We start from the raw sequence: 23346 nt of genomic DNA, 5'->3' as shown, positions 1-23346 counted from the left end.
TTCCTGTCGAAATGCTCAGTGTGTGTGCTCGCCCTGCCTCAGTGGGGACATTACTGCTGCAGAGGCGCTTATGTTATTTTTTCCTGGAAGGCTTTTTTTCTAAAGTAGTATTCAAGTGTGTCGATATGAAACATGTTTTCTAGTGTGACAAAGGCCCAGTGATATTAATAACATCAGGAAGCTGTTGTTTTCCTATCCTGAAATCACTATCTTAAAGGCAGTGAGAGTCTTTTCCACTCACCAGAGAGCAGGTAAAGGGATTTTTGCAGGATTAGCCTTGACCCTTTGGCTTCATCTTAGATAGATAGATAGATAGATAGATGATAGATAGATGCAGATGGACAGACAGACAAGACAGACAGGCAGACATAAAAGATACGTACGTAGGTAGTACACAGCATTGCTTTAACTAAGGAGAGGTCTGGAATGAAGACTGCATTTCTCAGCTTCTCTTGTGGCTGAGCAATAACATGTAAATGATACTTTTGAATGGGTCTTTCAAGGACTTAAAGGAAGCTGAATCTGTTGGGATGAGTCCATTTCTCATCCTTTGGGTTTGATGGCCTGTTAGAAGGCTACTGCAGCACAGAGATGAATAAGGCACAGCCCCTCTCCTTGAGGCATTTATAATGAATCGCGCATTAAAGGTATGAAATGACCAGAATACAGAAGAAAAAGGAATTGATTCTGTGTGGAGGAAACCCACAAGGCTTCACAAAGAGGATCCGGTCTAAGCTGGGCTTTACAGAATGGGTTATAATAATAAAATCTCAGATTTGTTAAAGACTTACTATGTTCCAGGCGGTGTACAAAATGCTTGCCAGGCATTATCTCATTTACTCTATGTGACAGCCCTGCGAGGAAGGTATATGATTATCCCCATTTTACAGATGAAGGAACTGAGGGGCAAAGAGGTTAAATGACTTGAAGATTAGAGAGGTCGTAAGTGGCTGAGCCAAGGTCCAAACCTCAGCCCATCTGATGTTCTTAAATCTCAACCCCCAGGATTCGGCGGTGTGGACCGACGTGGATGGAGAGATGGGGAGAAAAACACATACAGGCTTCTCACCTCCATCATGAACTCCAGTAACAGTCAGTGCAGGCAATTCAATCCAAGCGGGTTGTTAGGTAGAGATTAGGCCAGTATTGCCTAAAGTATGTCAGCATATATGGCAGAACATCAGTCTTTTAAGATGCTCTGCAAAAACATTAAAAAAATGAAAATAAACAAAAGACTTACACACATTAACATATAAAGGTCCTGAGAAGGCCTATGGTAAAGAAACATGCTTAATATTATTTTATTTTTTTAATGTTTATTTATTTTTGAGAGAGAGCATGAGCAGGGGAGGGGCAGAGAGAGAGAAACAGACAGATAGAGAGACAGAGAGATAGAGGATTCGAAGCAGGCTCCTCGCTAACAGCCGTGAGCCTGATGTGGGGGGGGGGGGGGCTCGAACTCACTAACCATGAGATCGTGGCCTGAAATCAAGAGTGGGACGCTTAACCAACTGAGCCACCCAGGCGCCCCAGAACTCTCTGATTATTGTACTCACTCAGTTTTGTAAGCAAGTGCCAGCACCAAGCAATCACATGCTACAAAAAAAGCACAATAGTTGATAGTTCTTTTCTAGAACACTGTTAAAGAATTGAAGCCCTCTTAATAATTCAGCCTGAAAAACGCTGGGCGGAATTATGTGCAGTCCTTCCCTCTCAAGATGTCTTTGGCTAGTGCAGGTACTAATAACTGGATTGTACTACCTTTTTTTTTTCCACTTGACTTTCCCAATAGAAACAAAATAGAATCCCGTTAGCACCCCAGGAATACACTTTCTGAGGAACATATTTTGGGAAAGCCTGCTTTAGACAAAACAACCAGTTGAAAGAAGGCTTCACTTTGCGTGACTGTTTCGGTATTGAATAGCTACAGCTTTGGACTCTGATTATCTGGGGTTTTTTTTTTGTTTTGTTTTTAAAGTCATCACATTCTAAACGGAAGGACTTCATAACCAGTCCTAGTTGTGACTCCTACTATGTCTGTGATACTAAACCATGCACACACACATAAACACACATGCACAAAATACTACAAAGCTTAACACAGGGTAACATGGCTGTAAAGTTAAAATCAGATCAAAACCATATGAAGCAAGTGACTAGGTTATTCGAGGCCTATTGGAAGGAGATGACTCTAAAAGAGATGCTTGCTGTATAGAGATGCAAAGTGACAAAGTAATAAACCATAAAGCGCAACAGCAATTTAGTTTCCCCGTCTATGACAGCAGCTAAAATAAACACCGCATGCCAGGACACTGCCAACGGTATCTTCTAAATTAAAGAAAAGAAGAAATGATTTCATTCATTGATGCTTCAATGGCTAGCTAAATATTTATACACCCCACAAGCACTGTACTCAAAATTTACAGTAGCAAAGCAGCCTGCAGCAACCAAAATATTGATTGAGTCATAAAAACGCGAGGTTATTAACCCAAATATCTTCTTGCTTTGTATAAAACTAATTGCCAGGCCAGGGAATGCAATTTCTGAGACAATTACCAGGAATGGGGGCTTTAATGACTTTCTCTTACTCTTTGCATAAATAAACAGTAGCCGCCCAATCCAGGGCACTGGATGAGTTTCCTTCGGCAGCTCAGAGTTAATCAAACGCATTTCTCGCCGTGTGCCCAGGTGATTCTTTACCTGAAGCTAGGCCCGTGTGCTTCGGCAAATGTGAAATGTGTGTTCCTGAAACCGTATACGTCCTCGGGCCAACATCCTATCTGATGATACATTATCAACCGTAAAGCTGTGTGAAGGAAAACAAACATAAGCGTAAACTGCCAAAGACGAGATGCATCTCTTACAAAAAGCCGGCGTAGTCATTTGCTGGTGTGCGTGGAAAGCAGAAACTCCAGGCAGCCTTGGGGTCAGCAGGGGAAGGTGTCAGGGAAGACTTGGCAGTTAGACGGTGTGCTTCCTGCCAGGGGCCAGGCACCCCTCCCCCGACGTATCTCAGAACATAGCCAGGCATGGTCTAGCTAGCGGCTACAGGACAGGATGGACAAGGAGGAGTCAGGACCTGGAAGCCAATTTTCCTCCTGGAGTGGACGGGCTCCGGGGAGACACGACCAGCTGAAGGAGCAGGGAAAGTAGAGCTTGATCTCTGGAAGTGCAGTTGTGAAACCAACTTTGGTAGTGCCTGCAAGGAGTCCGGGTCGGGCAGCTTCACACAGAGCAGTGGAGATGTCCCAAAAGACAAGCAAAGTATGAGAGTCAATAATCCTGGAGTGGGTGATATTCAGAAATCCAGGAAGAGGGCCATTTACCCTGGGGAGGTAGATCAGCAGGAGCCAGGACCCAGGCACAGGCTGTAGGGAGGGCTTCTAGGTAGGCAGAGGCCCAGGTTAGCAGAACCAGACAGAACCCCAACGTTTTGGTTGGAGTATAAGCTGGGTATAGTTGCTGTTACAAAGACACCTGACATAACATGCCTTAAATAGTACAGAATCTCATTCCTCTCTTGTGCAACTGCAGCAGTGAAGGACACCATGGCTCCGTGAGGTTGCCCAGGACCCCAGGACCCCTCTGCTCACCGTGTCCACCCTTGTGTCTGAGACGGCCGCTCCGGGAGTCCTCTCCACTTGGTCACGGCATGCTGACCAGCACCGTGATGGAGTTCTGGGTGGTGGAAAGGGAAAAGAAAACATGGCAGGGGTGGAGAGAGGGGTAAGACACTTTATTTTGAAACCCGGGAAGCAGAAATTATGCACATCACTTCTTTTCTTTTTTTAAACAATTTTTTTAAGTTTATTTATTTTGAGAGAGACAGAGCATGAGCAGGGAGGGGCAAAGAGAGAGAGAGAGAAAGAGAGAGAGAGAATCCCAAGCAGGCTCTGTAGGGTCAGTGTGGAGCCTGACACGGGGATCAAACTCACGAAGCTGTGAGATCATGACCTGACCTGAAATCAAGAGTCAGAGGCTTAACCCACTGAGCCATCCAGGCGCCCCCACACACCACTTCGACTCGTGGGCCAAACGTGGTCATGTTGGCCACTCCCAGTTGTCAGAGGGACTGGGAGATGAAATCCCTACCTGTGTGGTAGGGAGGAGGATGGTAGTAGTAGTTTCTTGTGGCTCCTGTAACATATTAGCAAAAACTTGGTGATTTAAAACAACAGAAAGTGATCCTCTATGGTTCTGGAGGATAGATGTCCAAAATCAGTATCACTGGGCTGGAATCAAGGTGTGAGGGCGGCTCTTCCTGTGGAAGCTCCTGGGGGAGGATGCCTTCCTTGCCTCTTTCAACCTCTGATGCCTGCTGGCCTTCCAGCATTCTGTGATTTGTGGCCACATCTCTCCATTCCCTGCCTCTGGAACCAGATCGGCTTCTCTTCTGTCCAGGTAAAAATTTCCCTCTACCTCGCTGTTATAAAGATACACGTAATTGCATTTTTAGGCTCCTTCCAGATCATGGAGACCCTCAATCACATCTGCAAAGATCTGTTTTCCAAGTAAGGTAACACTCGGAGGTTTCAGGGATTAGAAACTGATATCTGGGCCGGGGAAGGGGCACATATTATCCAGCTTGCTACAGGGGTACTCTATTGTTAAGAGGAAAAAGGAGAAAACGGTCTCTGCATCACTCAGCAATCAGAATCAGGAAACTCTGATCAATGCCGTGAAACCCACTCAGGGCTGAGTACCAAAGAATCTGTGTCTAGCTCTTCAGGTTTTCCTGGCTTGGCTCTAGACTGGTCTGGAGCCTGCACTGGGGCCAAGTCAGGCAGGTAGCCCTGGCCATAGGGAAAAGAGGGCCACTAAGCAAAGGCAGTGTGTGCCTTGTAAACAGTATCACCCATAGAGAGAAACTTGGTAAGTGCTACCCAAGGACACATAGGAGGTTCTCAGACCAATAAATCAGTACTGAGGCCTCAGCAAAGCACTGTTTGCAGATCACAGCCCCTTAAGACAGAAAATGCCTTCCACCTTCACATCCCTCACCCTCCTCACCCCCGAAAGGCCCAAACAGTCCAGATGCTTGTAAGTGAAATGGCGAAACCCTCTTTCACCTACTTCCCCTGTTCCACTCCCCAGAATTAACCATTGTTTGTTAACAGTTTGATCCTTCCTGACTTTTCTTTTCTCCCCCTGACTTTTCTTTATGTGTTTATAAACGCACACACAGAGGGAAATACAATGGTGCCTTTTTACATAAAGAGGATTGTGCCATACATGTGTTTTATTTATTCACTTAATAATATGTCATAGACATCATGGCTTGTCAACGATAGTAATAAATTCAGTACTCACACGGTGCCAGGGGAGATGCTGAGCACTTTCCACATTTTTTATTTCACATCTCACACCACCTTAGTAAGTAGGTACTATTATTTTCCTCTCTAAATGATGACCAACATTCACAGGGAGCTCAAGTGACTGGCCCAAGGTCACACAGTCAGTGAGTGACTGAGCTAGGGTCTGAACCCGGCTTGCTACTACCTGGACCCCAATCTGCTAGCATCCTTTGCTATCACACAGACGTCCTCGGAAATCTTGTCAGGCAGCAATTCTGCCTGCATCAGCTGTGGCACCAGACAAGCTTAACTTTTGCATCACCACCTCTTAGACTTCCCTGGAAACTGCAGTGGTCCCCCTGGTTACTGGACAGCTGGCTGTCTTGTAGGGCACGTGGCTTCAGCCACCCCAGTCTGTGCTGGGAGGGAATGCTCAATTCTGTTCCAGCGTTTGCACCTGCCCTGGTCCCAGTCCCTTGGCGTCTGCCCCTGGGTCCCTACCTTCTCTCTGCCTCTAAATTTGCTCTCTTAAACCCTAGTGGATTTGGCCCAGCATCTGTCACCATGCTCAGATAAGCTGGCCTTACCTGGCACCTTCTGCTGGAAAATCTACGATCGTGAATGGTAGTTTTTGACTCTTCCCTAGGGCTCCGAGCGGGCGCTGCCGCTTTCGGCTGCAAAAGCCAATAGAAAGTCTTTGTAATCATCAACCTTTCCTCCTGGGTCTCCCCATTGGCCTGAAGCAGGCAGTGAGGGCCTGGTACCGGTGAGACCTCTGCTCCCCTTCTGGACCATTACCATGGAAACAGATGCCGTAGAGAAACTACATCCCCCTTCCTGTCTGTTCGCATTCCCCAGGTGCTTACCTTCTTGGGAGCTCCATCCCTCTCAGTTTCCCCGTTGCCTGCCTTCCTATCATCGAAACCTACTCTCACGCACGGGCAGGTGGAAATGGCTGAGAATGTAGGTGCCCAGCCCAGTGTCTTTGGTCTTCCTTATGGACACCAGGACTCCAATGTGCGGCTGAGCAGTCCCTGCTGATCGACCCAGACACAGACATGGGTGTTGGTTAGTGGGGCAGAGAGGCTTTCCCCTTCAGAGAATTTGAGGCTTGTGGTCTGATCCCAGAACTTTGGAAGCTAAGGGTGTGCCGAGGCAGAATAAATTGCTCTGAGGTGCCAGGAGAAAAGGCCTCAGTTATCTCAGCTCCGCCTTGGTGCAGCTACTTCCGGTGAGCCCTGCTCATGGTCCCGCCCTTGCCAAAGCCGGCCTCCTGGCCTGTCACCGTGTGGTCTTTGCTCCTTGACCTAGTTGCCTCAGGCCTCACCAACTTGAGGACAGACAAAGCAAAGAAAGCAAAGAGGTTGCCACAGAACGGGGCCCCTGAGGCACTGCGGTCTCAGGATGAAGTCCGGGCAGAGTTTCCGGGTGACCCGTTGACCTCCCTTTGACCTCCCACCAGCTCCAGCCCAGACCCACTGAATATAAATCTCTGGAATGGGACCCATAATGTGTTTTAACAAACCTCCCAGGGAAGTCTGAGGCGTGCTCAAGTTTGAGAACCGTTCTCCTGTGGCTCCTTCTGATCCTCTCTCTCCTAGAAGGAAACAAGTCCACTTCCCTCACAAGACTAAGGGACTTTTTCCTGGGTAGTTGTGGTTTGTCACTTTAGACAAGTGGCCAACCCTTGCGAGCCCATGCCCAGATCTGTGGGCCATGTGCCAAACTTTTCTGTACTCTGTTATGAGAAGTCAGGTATCTACCAGAGATAAGGAAGGAACTTAAAGCATTGCCCCTCTCAGGGGTACTGTTGTTTTATGAGGCCAAGACAACTAACAGTGGAATCTCAGGCTTTGGAAGGAGAGGGATTTAGGGGAGATAGCACGGCTTTCATGGTTCTCTTAAAACCAACATGTTGAGAGGGTCCCCTTGTTGTCAGAAAGGAACCCAGGCTTTGTCATGCCCCGTGTGTATAGTTTTGTGCCACTTAGGCTGAAGTCAGGCTTTTGATTACCACAACCTTCTAGAACTCGGGGCTGGAGTGGGAGCCAGGGCCAGATCATGAAGGGCCTTAAAGCCATTTCTTTTATTTAAAAAACATTTTTTAATGTTTTTTTTTAAATGTTTTATTTATTTTTGAGAGAAAGAGAGAGACAGAGCATGAGCAGGAGAGGGGCAGAGAGAGAGGGAGACACAGAATCTGAGGCTCCAGGCTCCGAGCTGTCAGCACAGAGCCTGACTTGGGACTCGAACCCACGAACTGTGAGATTGCGACCTGAGCAGAAGTTGGACGCTTAACTGACTGAGCCATCCAGGCACCCCTGAAAGCCATTTATTTTTTTTTTATTTTTTTTTTTTTATAAATTTTTTTTTTTATTTATTTTTGGGACAGAGAGAGACAGAGCATGAACGGGGGAGGGACAGAGAAAGAGGGAGACACAGAATCGGAAACAGGCTCCAGGCTCTGAGCCATCAGCCCAGAGCCCGACGCGGGGCTCGAACTCACGGACCGTGAGATCGTGACCTGGCTGAAGTCGGCCGCTCAACCGACTGCGCCACCCAGGCGCCCCCCTGAAAGCCATTTATAAAAGTTGGTCTTGGGGCCCCTGGATGGCTCAGTCTGTTCAGCATCTGACTCTTGGTGTGAGCTCAGGTCATGCTCTCACAATTCATGAGATCGAGCCCTGCTTGAGAACTCTCTCTTGGGATTCTCTCTCTCTCTCTCTCTCTCTCTCTCTCTCTCTCTCTCCGCCCCTCCCCTGCTCTCTCTCACTCTCAAAATAAATAAATAAACTTAAAAAAATAAAATAAAAGTTGGTTTTTACCCTAAGAATATTGGAGGAGCCATGGAACGCTTTTAGGCTTACGAATGCCATGCTCAGATTTAGAGGTGAGAGACAGCTCTTGCTTCCTTGCAAAGAATGGATTGGAGTGGGGCAGAGTGGGGTCAGAAGGACTGAATGCTCAAAAACCACTTAGGGACACAGGTGAGAGACAATGGCAGCTTGAATTAGGGCGTTGGCTGTGGTCATAGAGAGAAGTGGACAGATTTTAGAAATATTATATACGGACAGGAGAAGGAAAAAGGACAACTTACTGCGTGCTAAGAACTGTCCTGAACATTGACATCTAAAACTTACAGTGACAGCCTTATGAGGTCTCTACTACCACAATCTTTGTTTTACAGACAAGGAAACTAAAGCACAGAGAAGCTAAATGTCATGGCCAAATAGTTTCTGACTGGTTGAATGTAAGAGAGAGAGGGAAGGAGGAACGAGTAAAAGATGACACTTGGTTGCTGACCTGAATACCAGGTGGATATATTGGTGCCATTTGCTGAGATGGGGCACGTGCGAGGGGAGGCAGGTTGCAGGGGGGAGAGAGACAAGGAGGTCTCCCTTGGACTTGGGTTCGAGAGATGGAGCTCTTCAGCTGTTTCTCCTTAATGTTCTTTCCCAAAGAAGCCACTGTGATGCAATTTACGCATTTTTATCAGAAAAGGTTATGATGAAAAAATACGCAGGTGTTGGGAGGGGGTGGGTTTCAGTGAATTATTGGTATGGCTTGTTTTTAGGGCTCTTGGGTTCAGCCTCTGCTTTGGGATTGCTATCCCTGAAACATGAGAGATAAAGCCTTTGTCTTTTCCTTGGTAGCTGCTACCTCAGTGCATTGAATTCTCTGGTTTTGCATGTATGGCCACTTCTTTGGAAAAGGATTCTTCACCCAAGAGACCAAAATGAATCAAGTAAATATGTGTTTAGACAGTTTCTAAAAATCTGTAGTTTAACCCAAGAGACCAGAAAGGTTCCTGTCTCCTAGGTAAACAGCAATTAAATGGTGTATTAAAATGTATATTATGTACCCGATTGGTCCACCGGGTAATTATGCATTTCAGGAATATCTGGAAACATGTGTTCTGCTTCCCTCAGCACTGTTTCAATCCATCAAGTAACTGTATACTTAGAACATGTGTTCTGCATAGTAAGAGTCGTTTTATAAACCCCTCGTTAAAGGGAACCAAACTAAAAGGCATTAGCTGCAGACCATTTTTCAGGAGTGTTTATGCCAACCAAACGTAGACAAAGGAAAACAAAACCATAGAGGCAAAGTCGTCCGCCATGGACCGTCCCTGACTGGCTGCAGAAACTCAAGGGTGATCCTGGACCGTGAAGAGAGCAGATGTTGGGGCTCACTTGGACACCTTCTGGAGTGAGGCTAGAGGATGTCAAAAAAGAAAACAGGGAGAAGGGTTATAGCACAGGCACAGGTTACAGCCCCAAGGGAAAAATTCACACTTCCCCTGAAGAGAATGAAAAGCAGGTGTTCTCTTGGCTGGTTGGCAATGGAGAAGCAGTGGGCCAAGGTCCAACTCTTTCGAGGGTGTTGTGTTTGCCAAAGGGTTGGAGCAGTTGGGCACTTGGGGTCGGTGGGGATGGGGGGACGCAAGAGGAGAAGGAGCGGCAGGACGCCCCTATTAAACCTGTGGCCTGGGGCCAATGGGTTACCCATAGCTGCCAAGGCTTCTGAGCTCTCTTGGCCTCACCACTGTTCTCCAGGAGACAGCAGCATGCAGAACACTTTCTTTTCCTTTGTATTTCAGTCTCTCCTTAGTATTCCTAAGTGCTGTTTGCAAGTTAACTCCTGCAGGCTGCAAGGAAGCAAGGATGCACCGAACTTTTCCTGGTCTGAGAGTCTCTCCGAGCCCTTAGCTATTAATAGAAGGAACCAAGCCTTCCTCGAAACGCACCGGATTTAGTGGAAAAGGGGAACTAGAAACTTGGAGCCCTGGAGGCATCACCTGTATCATAAAGGCCAGAAGAGCTGTGACACAGGAGGGGAGATGGGCTTAGGAACTTAAGATCCTACCTGGAAGGGCTGTGTGCCCAGTTAACTCGCTGAGGACCAAGGACACCAGGCTATAGGAGAGAAGCAAAGCAGACCAAACCAAAGGTAGGCAAACAGGAAGGTGGAATAATAGGGAGGGTCCAAACGGAAGTAATAACCGGAGGGGAAATTTCAAAGTGCAAAAGAGAGGAAAGGAAAAGGAAAACTTTCAGAGAAGTCAGGCAGTGTCAAAATACAGGCTTTCGTGGGGGCTGATTGATGATTTGCTTGCTTTTAAGTTCACCGGTGGTGGAGACAACATTTTCCCTCTGTGTATAGAGAGGAGAATTCTCTCTGTCAGAATGGTGGCGGCATCCCTCTTGCTTTAATTGTCGTATTATAACAGTGCAAAACAGTAGCTATTATCTGGGAACTGGGGAATTCTTTTGACGTTATTTTTGGACTCAGTCCTAATCAGTTTTAAAGTATGACACAGATGCATTCTCCTAATGTGTAAGGTCTAAAGTCCTCGATGCTGCTGTCTGAGGAAGGAAACAGGCTGTGTGAAATGCCCGAGTGGGTCTTGGCCAGCTCCTACAGCCTGAAGAAATAACCGTGTCCTCGGACACAGTAACGCAGGTAAAGGCTGCAGGTAAAGGCTGCCAGGTGGCCTTGGGCTTCATGATGCATTATGTCCTCGTCACCATCAACGGTGTCCCTGCCCTGGGTGGTTGGGTAGGAGAGCTGACCCCGCTTCGTCGTCTAAGAGCCCTCAGCTGTTGGGCTCCTACTGGGTACAAGCATCGCCTTGGCTGCGTCATATTCATCATGCCTGATCCTTGCAACCGCTTTGCAAGGTAGACTTTATCTGCTTCATTTAACGAAGGGACAAAACTAGCATGATCTTGGCCTCCTAAGTGAATTTAGTCTTCCGTGCTGCCTGCACAGCTACCTTGCTGAACTGTGTTTTATGGGCTCATTCTTCACAGGACACCAGCTTGTCACCCATCCACACCGTATTCCTGTCTGGAGGGGGGTAAGCAGGTCAGTAAGCTGTGAGATCAAGAACACAGAGATCAAAGGCACCCTGATGGGGGCAGGGTCCAGTCCAGCACACTGGAAAGGGCCCATTCCCCAGGGTCCATTTGGTCATCTGCCACATGTCCAACACCTGATGGGTGCTGGGTGCTGCATGGGACATAAGGGAATCCTTGTGGCCTGTTCAGGAGATGAGTCATGAGAAACCTCTTCATCAGCCAACTAGTGTTTCCTGAGCGTTTATTTCGCTACGTGCTGGATAAGGCCTGTTCTAGACTCTGGGCCTTGTAAACAAAACAGACAAAGATCCCTGTCCTTACAGAGCTGATAGTCTAGTGGGGCAAACAGAAGAATAAGTAAAATCTATAGCATGTCAGATAGCAGGAGGGAAAAGGACCATGTGAAGAGGGGAAAGAGCCTAGGAATTAATGAGGGGTTTTGCACTTTTAAATAGGGTGGCCTGGGAAGGCCTCAGTGAAAAGTTGGCAACTGAGCACAGATCTGCAGGGAGTGAGGGCACTAGCTAGGGGAAGAGACTGCAGGCCACAGGAATGGCAAACACCAAGAACCTGGCACAGGAGGAAGCAAAGGAGAGGGTAGTGGGAACTGATTCCAGAGAGGAAGGGCACCAGGGATGAGGCCAGAGCAAGAAGGACCTTACAGAGCCCTGGCAGAAATGTGCTTTCCCAGGACACCAGTAAGACGTTAAGGAAAGGTTTTTCATGGAAGAGGAAAATGATTCTAATTTTTTAATCAGCTCACAGACCACTGTGTTGAGAACAGTCTACATAGTTCTTAGGAGAGCAAGGACTGATGTCAAAAGACCAGTTAGAAGGCTCTAGAAGTTTCCAGTTCTCCTTCCCTTCCTCCCCACCATCTAATCCATCACTAAGGTGGATTCTGCCTACATTTCCCCTTGTCCTTCTGCTGACTGCTTGTAGAACCTCATCGTTGTTGAGGGGAAGCATTGCTAAGCAGCTTGGGAGGGTCTCTGCCCTCACCCCTCCCTTCCCATCATTGCCTGTGTAATTGTTTTAAAACATAGGTCGGATATTATCACTTCTCTGGACAGCTTTGATGTGCCAGATGCTGGGGAGATTGAAATATGATCCCTGCCCTTGAGGAACTCACAGTCTGGTGAGAGACACACAGAAGCCATGACCTGCAGAACCAGGTGACGTGTGCCACCAGAGAACGGGGCACCAGCCTCTGCCAATCACGAGAGGAGTGCAGAATGAACCCTTTAGCAAGGCCAAGAGTGAGACGGAAGGATGCTACACTGTGCCCAGGCCTCGTTCATTTTAGTCCAGGGAGCTGGGCAGACCCGGCACACTGTGGGGGCTCCATCTCTCAGAATTAGACTCACATTAGCCCAACTCACAATAGCTGATGTATTTCAATTAGAATTTTTAAACATTTCAATTAGAAATGTTTAGAATTTAAACATTTCAATTAGAATTTTTAAAAAACAGACTTTATTTTTCTAAAGCACTTTTAGATTCAGCAAAATGGAGTAGAAAGTACAGACATTGCCCATATATGTCCTGCCTCCTCATACATACTGCCTCCCCTGTATCAAAACACTGCACCAGAGTGATACATTTGTCATGATCTATGAACCTATAGTGACACATGATAATCACCCAAAGTCCATAGTTTACCTTAGGGTTCACTCTTGGTGTCGTACATTCTATGCGTTTTAACAAATGTATAATGACATGTATCCACCGTTATAGTATCACACAGAGTAGTTTCATTGCTTTAAAATCCTCTGTGCTCTCTCTATACATCCCTCCCTCCCCACAGCCCTGCCAACCACTGATCATTCTACTGCATCCATAGTTTTGTCTTTCCCAGAATGTCATATAGCTGGAATTGTACACTCGATAGCTCTCTCCGGTTGGCTTCTTTCACTCAGTAATCTGCATCTAAATTTACTCCATGCCTGTTCGTGGCTTGACAGCTCATTTCTTTTTAGTGCCAGATAATATTCCATTGTCTGGGTGTACCACAATTTTTTTATCCATTGACCCACTGGCGGACATCTTGGTTGCTGCCAAGTTTGGGCAATTATGAATAAAGCTGCTATAACCATTCCTGTGCAAGTTTTTGTGTGGATGTTAAGTTTTTACCTCATTTGTGATCATCTTTGAAATCCCCTCCTTTTTCCTCTTTGACAATGTCAGCTCCCCGTTCTTTTAGGTGGTAGACTAGACTTTCCTTCCTTCATCCCTGAGAGGCTTTGAGCTCTCCTCATTAAGTGATGAGTGGAGACTCCATACCGTTCTTCATTCATTTGAAAAATACAGAGAGCTCACTTTCTACAGGGCAACACACAGAGCGTCTCTCCCTGAAGTCACCATGTGACTTGAGAGGCTTTTTTGTGGGCGGCTAAGCGCTGATGAGAGACATAAAAATTAGAAGCTCGTGGGGAGCCTGGGTGGTTCAGTTGATTAAGCGTCTGACTCAGACCCAGGGTGCGATCTCACGGTTCATGGGTTCAAGCCTTGTGTCGGGCTCTGTGCTGACAGCTCAGAGTCTGGAGCCTGCTTTGGATTCTGTGTCTCCCTCTCTGTCTGCCCCACCCCCTCTCACATTCTGTCTGTCTGTCTGTCTCTCTCTCTCTCAAAAAAAAAAAAAAAAAAAAAAAAACCATTAAAAAAAGGCCATCCTGTCCTTGAAGAGGCTTCCCAGGTCACTCTGTCTAAAAAGAATCTCTCCTCCCAAACACACCACACTCTAATTTACCCCCTTGCTGGCTTCCTTCATAACACATCAGCATTTGTCACTGTTTTCTCTGTTTACTTCGTTTTTGTCCTTCTGAACTAGAATAACATACTCAGTGAAGGCACAGATAGTGTATCTCCTATCATTATATCTCCATGTCCCAGGATACATTATGTGGCATATCCTACCTTCCCAGTTAAACATTTATTGGTTGAATTTTATTTTATTTTATTATTTTATTATTTTTTTTAAATGCTTATTTATTTTTGAAGGAGAGAGAGACAGAGCATGAGCGGGGAGGGACAGAGAAAGAAGGAGACACAGAATCAAAGCAGGCTTCAGGCTCTGAGCTGTCAGCACAGAGCCTGACACGGGGCTTGAACCCATGATATTGGCTGAATTCTAAAAATGAATGAATGAATGAATGGACGAACGAACAAGTAATTTGTCAGAGGCAGTCCTCTCTCTCATCGTAGGTTGGGGAGCCTCTCCTGCAGGGTCTGGGACTTGGTCTGCATGTCATTCTTCTTTCAGGAAACTGATATCCAGTGATGCCCACCGAACACACGCCAGGGTCTCTTCTTTCTCCTGCCGGACAAGGCTCTTTCTCTTGGTTTTACGAGATCTCAGTCCACACCACATAATTAATCACAGCCGTTCGAATCATTCAGTACTCACAACACATTTCAAATTTTTTGTACTCATGACACATTTTCAAATTCCTGAAAATTTAGGATCTGAGAGACCCTCCTGTTATCTCTCGGCAAGACAAGACTACCTCTTTGCGCCACATTTTATTTTTATGTATTTATCTAAGATTTTATTTTTAAGAAATCTCGACACCCAATGTGGGACTGGAACCTACAACCCCGAGTCACGTGCTTGACTGACTGAGCCAGCCAGGCGCCCCTCAAATTCCTGAAAATCTGATTGTGCACTTGAAGGGACAAAAAGACGCAAAGTATGACTAAAGAAGTGAACAGTGATTACAAAGCAATGTCTCCCAGTAACCATACAATTATCTACAGTGCTGACAGAGGTCTACCTACCTGACCATACATCTATCCATATGCTAGCATTGGATGCAACTTCTTTAGTATTTAACACACATCCAGCAAGTCGTACAGAGGTCTATATCAAATTGCAATACTGTTGGCTAACATTGTTGTAGCAATTGTATGTTGCATTGCACCAAAGATACATTTTAAACGTTGTTCTGAACTCATCCACCTGTGCCGGGTCTGCAGTCCATCACTTGCTCGTCAGTGTGCTGGTCTATTGACCGTCAGTCTCCTGACATTTGGCTTGAACTAAATGCAAGAGAGCAGACATTGACACATATGGGGTTTCTGCTTCCTCTATTAAACATGCATCTAAGAAGTGAACGTATGCAACCCTGCAGGTGTGTACAGTGATTTCACGTCTCCTATTGAGCATATTTCTGTCAGGTAGAGCTGAGTATTTTTCTCTGGCTGTGTAAGCAAGAAAGAACGGAAAAAAGGAACTGAGACTAAGCCAAATTGGCCAGGACCAAAACAGGAACTGAACCAAGATCAGACACTACTGATGGGCACCAGTGGCCACACACAGTAATCAGAGTGAAAGAAGATTAAAAGCCAAGATCAGCCAAGTGCCCAGGAAAGCTCCCCAGCAGACTCCGCCCACCTGCTGTCTCCTAGGAAACAGAGCCTCTGAGGCCCTCTAATTTTAGTGAGGTGGTACCAAGACGTAAGGAAAGACATAGTCTATGGAGGCAGGAAATTCCGTGGTCAAGACATGGGGGCCATGAGGGTAGGGTGAGGAGGTACCCGGACAGGAGTTTAAAGTAGAGAAGGGCTAGGGACAAAGAAGAGGGTGACAGGGTTGTCACATATATGGGTTAGACCACACACCTGACAGGAAGGATTATATAGGGTGTTATCAAGCGGGAATAAAGTGAAAGTCTTTCCAGATACATGGCTCCCACTTTTCGCGAGGGGTGATCTTGATAGCTAGGTTCCTGCTAGGCTCCTGATGATGATCTGGGGAGTCAGAGCCAGACATTAGGAACCACTGATATTCAGGGTCTATCCCACAACACCTTTGTTTTGTTATTCAAACGTACTAATACCTTTGTAGTGGCTTATACAAGCTCCAGCCTCCCCTACCTCTTGGTACTTCTTGCTTACCTATGATTTTACATCTTGGAAGGTCTTCAACTAAAAAAAAAAAAAGTGAGTTAAGAGAGTCTTTGAAACTCGAAGTAGTTTTACTACCATACATGTACTATACTATATGTGTAAGGTCTGGCTTAAGATCTTTTTCGGGGGGAGGAGATTTAAATGACAATAATAGTAAAAAATGAGATCTCATCATTTTCTGTGGATTTCAACACTATGCGAAAATACCATCCCTCCGACCATTAATTATCAAGAATTAACTAGAGGAGAGTAAGAAGAAGGAAACACAGTTACAGATATAGATATAGACACATGTGCATACATTTCAAGTTTAATACTGAAGTTGAATACTGAAGAAAAGTCGTTAGAAGTAAAAAGATTTAGTGCCATCCGATTTTCCCGTGTTATCTTGCCATGGGAAATATTGCAAAATTTTATACATTGAAATCCATAAATGCCGAAGAAGCCACAATTAAAAATATTTTTTTATTGAAAGCTAAAATGTAAGTTATTTTTAATAGCACAGAGACAGATGGATGGGTTAGAGTAGAATTCAGAAATGAGAGACTTATGTAGCTATTTACATTATCTGTTTAAATCAAAAGAAAGAAAAGATATCACTCACTCATTACTAACTAGGTAGTATAGACAAACTAGGAAATTTAGGCCCAAATTGCCACATTGTGACCAAATTTCTCTAAATTCTTGGTTTTCACCAAGCCAAAGTTACTATTCTCCCTCTTGTGTTACATTAGGCTTAGCAAAAATGGATTCAATTTCAAAATCAGGTCACTACGTCAACAGTTTTGAAATCAATTTTTATAATTTAATGGCTGATTTCCTCACAGTTCACCAAAACACCAGCTCTTGACCTATTTATTTCTTTCATTTAGGTATAATAAAAGTCTATACAGAGCCTTTAACCTCTTCTACACTTTTAAGTGAGTTAAATGAGACTTCCTTTTTTTTTTTTTTTTTTTTTTTTTAGGCTTTGATTATTTCACACAGCTATCCAAGGTTCAGACACATAGCCTTATTTGAACATCATTTATCTTTTTTTTTTTTTTTATGAAAGCATAGACATTTAGAGTTAAAAGGATCTTAGAAATAAATTAGTCTGTATTAATCAGGGGTTTGGGGTGTACAAATGACAGAAAACAAACTTGGCCAGGTTAAGCAAAAGTAAGCATTAATTAGAATCAATCTGAGTGTCTCATTTAATTGTAGGCAAGGCAGGGGTCCGTGTAGGTCTCAGAGACACCTGGTCCAAATGCTACCCCCCACCCCCAATGATCTCTTATCTCTGCTTTTCACTGCATGTGTTAGCTTCTTACACTTCACCTGGTAGCAACAGGACTGCCAAGTGGTCCTGAGCCCCTCTCTACACAATCTACCCAGAAATGCTGACTGTTTTCCCAGTTCCAATTCAACAACAAACAAAAATCCCAAGGAAACACTCTGATTGGTCCAGCTTGGGTCAGGTGCCCACTCCTGGACCAGTCAACTATGGGAGGTGGAGTCATGTAAGAAAATGGAGGTCACAACAGTTGAGGTGTGGGAGAGAAACAGTTTCCAGAAGAAGTGACGAAGATGATGGGCAGACTGCCTCCCCTTCAAAAAAAAAAGTTCACTCTGACTCATTTTACAGATGTGGAAATTTGGGCTCAGAGAAATTAAGTGACTTAACTCAAGGTTACAATTTGTACTTAAACTCAACTCATCTGGCACCTAGTCAAGTGTTTGGCTCACTACCCGACAAAGCTGTTGATTTTTTTACATCTTTATTTCAAGCTCTTTCAACAGGAAAGGTAGGGGGTGGGGTGGAGGGGGGTGAGATTAAGGGTCTTATGCTATGCAGGAACTTCTTCCCAGTTTTTTGCTGGAGTTCTAACTCCAGAAGTCACTCTGTTGCCTGACTTGCTTTATTTTCTTATTGGGGGAATATACATCTGAAGCAGGAATCCCCCTGTTGTTTTCTGCTCCCGTCAATCCCAGAGGGCTCACCCTGTGTCAAGTTGGATGATTATCATATAACAGTCTACACTGAGGTACCAGGGACTAAGTGCTTTGTATTCATTCTCTCATTTAATCCTCCTAACAGCTCTAGAAAAGAGCCATTGGTAGCATTATCATACCCATTTTGCAGGTAAGAAAAGTGACACACACAGAGGTTAATTGGCTTATCTAAAGCCAGAGCTGGAAGGCATCAGGACTCGAACCCAGCAGTCTGACTCCAAAGCCCTTGCTCTTAAACACTGGAGTTTACTCCTTCCTGGAGAAACACGTCCAGCCTGTGGCTTGCCTGCACTAAAGCCCTGTTAGTGTCTGAGACTCTTCGAATGCCTGCTGACCTAGAGTTGGCTCATCTCTGGAGCTGTTGCCAACCTGTCTCTGCTCAACCCTGCTTCTCTGGACCCTTGTCTTTTACCACTGTTCCTTGAGCTGTTGTGACTTGTCCAGGGCCTGCCTCATCACAGCTAACAGGCTGCTGCTGTGGCTGTTCCTGGTAGTGGATCTGTTGTCTTGTTGCTGTAAAGAGCCAACTCTTCTGTCCACGATGGATGGAAGTTTGCCCTCCCTGCCACCCTTGATGGCGTGATCTAGGGAGGAGTCCTTTTGTCCTCTCACAGAAGGAGAGGGGGCTTTTTCAGGTTGACAAGTTTTCCTTAGAAAAACCAGAATCAGAGTCCAAAGGGGCAAAGGTGATTGTTATAGCAACCCTGTGCAGACTTATGCAGACCCCCATAAACACAGACCTAGCCGCTAGTGACACACAGGGAGGAATACTATAACTTGCCCCCACCTCAGGATGGGTTCCCATGTCCTCATGAGACAGCCTGGATCTCCTCCCTTGGTTGAGATAGGATCATGGTTTAGGCTTTGGGGCTAGGCTACGATTTGAGTCCCAGACTACCATTCAGCAAGCAGCCTTGTGATGTTGGGCAGATAAACTTTCAGCCACTACTCTTGTTTTCTTACGTGTCAAACGAGGGTAGTAATATCTGCCTCAAACATTGTTGTGAAAATTAAATGAGATACAATATTAAAGCTCATATGAGAGTGCTAAGCATAAAATTAACTTCAATAAATGATGACATTATCAGTTTTGAGTCTTAACCCTGGTGACTGGGCCTGACCTTTGGGCCACCAAATCCTTATAATTTTTTGAAGGGCGTGAGGTGGCTTATGTGAATAGGATGGCTCATGACCAATATATAGTTTGCCTTTGATCCACCTTCAGTTTAGGTCCTGGCTGGAGGAACGTGGGTTTGGTAACTCAGAAAGGCAGGCAGAATTAGTGGCAGGATGGACGAGAGGCCCCTCACCCACAGTAGGGCTGGAAAAGACCAATCTGCCAGTTACCTTCCACCTGCAGAGAAATGTGATATGTGCTATGTTCAGGCCCTGCCAACCTGAGGGTCAGCCCTGGCAAAGCAAACTGCCTCCTGGAAATGCTAATAATTGCACAACACCCACTCCTACCTGATGTCCCAGCACTCACATACATTCTCACCTCCTAATATTTTAACCACAAAGGTATGCCTTTTGTTAAATCTTTACCCATTCTTTTGCCTGGCATTTTTTTGTTTTTTGTTTTTTTCTGTTTTGTTTTGTTTTTTGTTTTTTTTTTTTTTTTCAAGTCCCAAGTGTAGGAGCTATTTCTGATTTGTGCGGTTGATAAATGCTTCTACTTTAAATTTTTTGTTTTATTAAAATTTTTTTAATGTTTATTTATTTTTGACAGAAAGAGACAGAGCATGAGCGGGGGCAGGGGCAGAATGAGTGGGAGACAAGGAATCTGAAGCAGGCTCCAGGCTCTGAGCTGTCAGCACAGAGCCCGACACAGGGCTCAAACTCACGAACTGTGAGATCATGACCTGAGCCGAAGTTGGATGTTTAACTGACTGAGCCACCCAGGCACTCTATTTTATTTTAGACAGAGAGCAAGTGAATGGGGAGAAGGGCAGAGGGAGAGAGAGAGAGAGAGAGAGAGAGAGAGAGAGGCTCAGCAAGGAGCCAGATGTGGGGCTCAGTCCCACAACCCTGGGATCATGACCTGAACCAAAATCAAGTCAGAAGTTCAACCAAGCCACCCAGGTGCCCCTAGATGCTTGTACTTTGTACTGCTCACCAGACTCAGAGGAAGGAGTCAAGTGGTAGGAAATTTCATAGATGGAAACCAGTGCAAAAAGATGACCAAGGAGATGGAACTTCATAGGTGAATGAAAGATTCCAAGGTCCTGACTTTCAAATACTGTATGATCAAACTTTTGCTTTATAATAAGTGCGTGTGTGTGTGTGTGTGTGTGTGTGTGTGTGGTGGGGAGGTGAGGGAGTGTAAAACCCACATTCAGAGACCTAATTTGAAAATACTTTTTCCCTGCTTTTCCTGCATGACTTTTTATTGGAAGCAAGCAGCCCAGCACCCAAGATATTACAGTTTGTGAATTCTTCAGCTAAGATGGCTTGACCTATATGTAAGTATAAAAACCCCAGCTAGCCCAGACTTTCTGAAAGTGGAACTGTATAACATACTTCCCTGACATAAAATGTCATGAAACCTTCCTTTTTTTCCCCAGGAACCCTTGAGTCCTTAAGGGGACAGCACTTAAGGTAATGGGAAGAAAAAAAAAACCATGCAAATGTATTACCTGTTAAAGAAAGACAAAAGAAAGTAGGAATTGGAGGGAGCAAATTGTGAGAGACTGAAATGAAACCAACACAGGAACCCAATGGAGGCGCCAATCAGAAGGGAGAAAGAACTGCAGGACACGGATACACACACACACACACACACACACACACACACAGATTAAAGGAAAAGTGCAAAGGGGGCCAAGTTGTGTGTGTGCAAGAGAGGGAGAGGGAGACAGAGAGAGAGAGAGAGAGAGAGAGAGAGAGAGATCTAGAGATCTAGACCGGGTCAAGCTGGAAGAACAGGCAGAGTAAGACTAGAGACTGGGTGGGGAATCCCAGAACAATCTGTTTACAAAAAGAAAGGCCTATGGAAATTCCACAAGTGACTTTAGAGATTCAAATCCGAAAGAGAAAAGGACCCAAATACACACGCTGTGTGTTTTCACCAACTGCTGATGTTCCGCCTAGACTAGAGGAAATTCTCCGCGGCCTTGAACAGACACTTCGAGATTTCAGATTTCAGATTTCAGCAGACTTAAATCGTGGCCTCCAGGGCCAGGGGGGCCCGGCCAGCGGCCGCGGTGCCGCCGGGCCGGGACCCCACGGGAGCGCGCGGTGCGCGGGGGCTGCCCCCTCGGAACTCCCCCTCGCATTGGCTGTCTGCCCGGGAGTCTCTGCTTCCCAGGCGCGCTCGGGTTATTGTTCTGCCGTCGCCGGCAGGGAGGAGGGGTGGGATGGGATGGGATGGGGTGGGGGAAGCGGCCGGAGGAGGACGGCGGCGGCACGCGGCTGGCACCCGAGCAGGAGGCGGGGGCGGGGGCTCTCCGCTGAGCACTGCGCGCCCGGGGATGGGACTCCTGCGACCTGAGGCTGAGCGTCCGCGGAGGCCGCCGGGCGCCTCCCCCGGCCGGTTCCCCGGTCCCTCGCGGAGATCTCCGGCTCCCCGGAGGCCGGGAGGTGGAGGCCGGGGTGGGCGTCCCGGTGCCGCGCAGTGGCTCCCGCGGCCGCCCCGGCGCTCTCGGCTCGGGGGAGGGACGCTATGACGCACCCTCCCGGTATTAGAACACTTCACCTTCTATTTATAGACACCCCTCCGACCGCAGACCCAGCTCGCCCTCTCTCTCCTTCGCTCTAATCGTGACGGAGGCTACGAAAAATCCTACCCAGAAGGGAAGACCCTAACACACAGTGATAAGGAAGCATTCTATTTCGTGCGTTCCTTTATTATTGCCAAGTATTAATTGCAGGTCTGGTGAACTCCCTGTGGCACAGGGAATTCCCAATTTTCTGAAGCTTTAAAACCTACCCGACTTTATTTTACGTGTCTCCTAAACATGTCAGATAAATCTGTCTCTTTTGAGTTCATGAAATAGGCGCCGAAAATGTGCTCAAACTGGTTAAGACATAAACCCATTGAATTGAGGGAAAAGAGCTTTCTTGCTGGCTCTCTGTATTTGCTACATGCCCCCAATTCTAGCCGTCGAATATATTTGGGAGACGAAGCATATAAAGGGAAAATATTGCACATTTCAAGCAAAAGCAAAGTTTGTCTTACGGTTTTTGTTTTGTTTTGTTTTGTTTTTTTGAAATTGTGGCTTTTGGATCCTGACTTTATGCTTTTAGATGTACACTATATAATTATAGGTGATTAAAAATAATTCTTACCTAGTCACATTAACATTTGCAGTAATTAAAATGGGGAATTTTTTTAAACTGTAATTTATTTCTCATAATTTGGTTGGTTGGGCTGCAGTCTGCTAAAGAGGAAGCCTGATTATTATCTTTCATCTTGGTTTCTATTCAGTTTCACTTTCTAAACTTCAGAGTTGACCAACAAAATACTGCCTTTTACATTTATTAAGGAAAAGGATATACATATGTACGTATAGGCCTTTTTAAAGACAATTTTTAGAGCAACTTTAGATTTACGGCAAAATTGAGAGGGATGTACAGAGATTTCCCGTATGCCCTCAGCCCCCACACATGAGCAACCTCCCGCTGACCAGGATGGTACATTTTTTACCAAGAAGCAGCCTACATTGACACATCATAATCACTGAAAGTCCACCCTTTACCTTCAGGTTTCACTCTTGGTGTTGTAAATTCTATGGGTATTAACAAATATATAATGACATACGTTAATCTGTATAATATCTCATGATGTATTTTCACTGGCCTGAAATTTTTTTGAGCTCTGTGTAGGCCTGTTTTTAAAAGCATAGTGAGGGGTGACTCAGTCCTTAAGCGTCTGAACTTGGCTCAGGTCATGATCTCACAGCTCGTGAGTTCGAGCCCTGCATCAGGCTCTGTGCTGACAGAGCCTGGAGCCTGCTTCAGATTCTGTGTCTCCCTCTCTCTCTGCCCCTCCCCTGCTTGTGCTCTGTCTGTCTCTCTCAAATATAAATAAACATTAAAAAAAATTTAAAACACAGCAAAACCACAAATTGGTTACCGTGCAGATAATTCTAAGACAGCAAAATGCAAGCCAAATAATGTTCAATATGCCATTCTTGCCAACTCCTAGTCTGTAAAGTGAGGGGTGTCTATAATAACAGTTTTATAACATGATTTTGCTGTGGAGAGTACATGGCTGTATAAGTATTTGATAAAGAATGACTTCAATAACAACTGTTACAGTGCGTTACAAAATGCCCATTTGATGGTAG

The 23346-nt window shown here is 45.7% G+C and overlaps 1 long non-coding RNA gene across 1 annotated transcript; it reads right to left on the bottom strand.

Moving 5' to 3' along the window:
* Positions 1-1096: 1096 nt before the first annotated feature.
* Positions 1097-3673, bottom strand: LOC122215044. The gene is made up of 3 exons (XR_006200213.1): positions 3594-3673; positions 2701-2806; positions 1097-1198 (listed from the first exon to the last, which is right to left on the bottom strand). It is a non-coding gene; the product is annotated as an uncharacterized LOC122215044 (long non-coding RNA).
* Between the last annotated feature and the right edge of the window lie 19673 nt (positions 3674-23346).

Source organism: Panthera leo, chromosome A3 (genome assembly GCF_018350215.1).
Source record: "Panthera leo isolate Ple1 chromosome A3, P.leo_Ple1_pat1.1, whole genome shotgun sequence".
In the NCBI taxonomy this organism is placed as follows: domain Eukaryota; kingdom Metazoa; phylum Chordata; class Mammalia; order Carnivora; family Felidae; genus Panthera; species Panthera leo.
This window is presented reverse-complemented; position numbering and strand designations above follow the sequence as displayed.